Source organism: Echinops telfairi, unplaced genomic scaffold (assembly GCF_000313985.2).
Source record: "Echinops telfairi isolate 266 unplaced genomic scaffold, ASM31398v2 ScPeMD7_3533;HRSCAF=4204_0, whole genome shotgun sequence".
Lineage (NCBI taxonomy): Eukaryota > Metazoa > Chordata > Mammalia > Afrosoricida > Tenrecidae > Echinops > Echinops telfairi.
In genome coordinates this window covers 68,551,452-68,554,932 of record NW_022107431.1, presented here as the reverse complement: position 1 = coordinate 68,554,932, position 3,481 = coordinate 68,551,452, and positions in this window count along the sequence as shown.

Here is a 3,481-nt window from a genome sequence, read left to right as displayed (position 1 = left end):
CCATAAACAGGCAATTGGTAGCCTTGGGTATTTTTGGCAAAGGGAATTTTTAAAATTGGAAAATGTCTGTTTGGATTCTAATGTGGAAGTCTTCAGCTGTACTCACATCTTTAGGAAATTTAATTCAATTACTTTATCTGAAAATATCAGTTTTTATAGGATGAGAGTACAGTAATAGCTCATTTGTAGGTCAAATACTGAAACGACAATATGACTAGCACATGGTTGATAGTCAATAAATACTCCCTCCTGCCTTCTTTGATTAGTTTTTGGTAGTAGAAGGGATTTAGTCAGGGAAGACCTGGTGGATTTAAATAGATGTTGATAAAACCAACAAGTAATTATGTATCCTGTATCAATTTATTTACTGTCTCTGAGACCTAGTTTCAGCATCTTTTACAAAAAATGATCTCCCCCAGTCAGGTAAATGCAATTATAGGACAAAGGACATGAATAATTATGATTGCTGTGTTGTTCATTCAAAGAATGAAATGTTGAAGAGGTCAAGTGTCTTAAATATGATAATGTAGTAACATCCCTTGTTAGACTTAATAAATATGAAAAAAAAACACTTAATATAAAAAATTTGAAATACAATGTTACTTTTTTACATCAAATTGCCCTCATCGAAACTTAGAGATTTTCATGCTTCTCCATATTGCTTTGTGTTAGAATTACTTTTTATATAAAGGTACATACCTTTACAGTTCTTAACCATTAGTACTAAAATTTGTTTTCTCTCTGAGCTATAAATGATGTTCAAAGGCCAATCACTCTGTACAAATGTCACCATCCTTGAGATTGATTTAGCATTTTTCCAACCTTCAACAGATTTTTGAATCAGTAATACTAGAAGACACCACGTCCATCAAATATACCAGTGTAATGCTAACAAAATCAATAATTGATGGACATGTGAGTCTTGCCATGTGTATTTATTGATTTAGCTTTTATTATATCTGTAAGTACAGTTCAAAATATAATTTTAAAATGTTCTTAATCATAGAGCCTTTTCTTCATTCTTTTTTCTATTATGACAGTGCTTGACTTATTCTACATCCAAACACACAAGGCTTAATAAGATGACATTCTCTTGGGGGAGGGTCTGGAGTGGAGGCTCTTGATCTTTGTTAGAATTGTTTTTAGTAATTTAGGTCATGGTTTAGGTAAAATTACCTAAACCTAGGTTACTTATGTGAAAAAAGTGATAGTGGTGGTCAATTACCCTAATCATAAATTCACTTGAAGGATCAGCAGACATCTAATTAGAAAGAACAACTCCCAGAACCTTTGGAAGATCAGATGTTGTTGAATATTTCAGCTTCCTATGATTCAAGCGAATATAGTCATTTCAGTCATTCTTACCTTTGATCTGCACAGAGGCTTTACTATTTACTTTAAATCTAAAGATTTAGCTTAACATATATAAAATTGAGTTTTTTATTGCAAAATTATTGATTTACTAAGTATACTAAAGTATTATGGACCAGGGTTTTCCCCCCTGGTAAAATAATGCTATTAATATATGTAGATTAACTTAATTAGTTCAAAATCCATTTGTATTGTCACATAAGTACAAAATCTAATAAGCCCCTTTGAGGGATAGTGACCCCTAAATAACCCAGTATCCAACCACTGCCCTCTGAACTATTAAAACCTGCATTTCAAATGCACTTTACCTGTGATGTATGGTAAGAGCCCCTACAACAATAGGATATGGGGGAGTCATTCATTTTACAGAGTGCGGTGTTTGAAATGCTTTGTGCCTGCTTACTGACACATGCTTGCTTCATATTAGTCTGTGTGGGTCATAAAAGTCCATGGTAACACTTGTTTCTATTATTACCTGGATGGAAAGGTACATTGAAGTAGCAGCCACCATTATCTGTCTATAAAGCCCTAGCAGGTGTGCATAGCTAAATTTTCTTAGGTCACTTTTAGATATAATACCTCAATCTTATAAATGTATCCTTTATCAAATTTATAAATGTACCTTTTTGTAAAGTAAGTCTTCACTATTCTCCGTGGAAAGTTTTCCCGCCTTCCTGCTTTCTCTGTGCTATGCTGCGTGCCTCTGTGGTGCCCTGGCCCTTCGAGTGTAGATCAAGTGTTCTATGACTCAAATCCTGCGCATGTCGGCTTTCACTTAGATCAGTACATTCACTAAGAGGACTTGAACTCTTAATGGAAAGAGTCTTTTTCTTGCTTACAGATAGAACTGCAGCCAGTATGCCCATGTAAATTAATGATGGATGGAAACACTTGCAATAGGTCAACCCACTGCCATTGAGGTAATCCCAACTCAACGTGACTCTGTTGAAGGGCACAGACTGCTCCTTATGGCTGCAGGTCCTTGTCAAAGCAGCCAACTACACCTTGGTCACACAGAGCAGTGGTTGGTTTGGTCTATACTTCCAGGACACAGGGATTTTCATGAACAGCTGCAGGTCTGAATGGGCTCAGTGAGTTTGCTTTGGGTTTGTGGTTGGGTCCCTGGATGTGGTCCCAGGAAAGGCCACAGTATTAGGCAAGAGCATCTCCTTCTTGCAAGGTTTGGGGAAGGACCCAGCTGTGATTGGTTAGCAGCCAATACTCCCAACAACATCTTGAAGAATAAAGGTCACAATAAGGATTAGGGCAGTTTATGAAAGAATCACCATCAATTTAGTCCCAGATAGGGACTACTTTATGTCCTTTCTTTCTCCTGGCCGTGTCATCTTGTGTGACCTTGATTCAATCTCAGTTTGCTCTCTTTTGCTAGTGCTCGTGTAATTGTGTGGTCTCTCCTATTTTTCCTCATAAATAGCATTAACTGAGCAGATAAAGCTCATCAAGAAAAGAGTGAAATCTTCCTTCCAGGTTCACCATTAAGCCAAAGTGCTTCCAGCACTAACTATTAAAAGGGAGCTATAGGAGCTGTTGCGTGTGATGGGCTATTAACCACAGTGGCATCCTCTCAAAACCACCAGCTGCTTCTCAGTTCTAGGCTGTCCTATTGTATCACTGGGAGTCAGAATTGACTCAGTGGCAGTGAGTTTGGTTTTGTATAGAAAAATCCCAAGTTTGTGAATGTCTCACACACATACAACTCATAGTCATAAACCAACAACTTCCTCCATAAAGGTACAAGAACCAAAATCTAAACTCGCTGCCATCAAGTCAATTTGGACTCATGGCGACCACAGAGGGCAAGACAGAACTACTTCTGTGGCTTTTCGAGATTGTAACACTTTACAGGAGTTGAAAGCCCCACTTTTCTTCCATGGAACAGCTGGTGGTTTCAAACTGCTGACCTCAGAGTTTGCAATCCAACACGTAATCACTATGCCACCAGGGCTCCTCTAAAGGTACATACAATGGTTCATAATAACAAACTGATACTACTTTATGATATTATGTTTGATGCATTTTGAAGTTTAGTTCATGTGGAAGTGTTTCTTTACAGTACACTATATACTAAGAGAAATATTTAACTGTCATT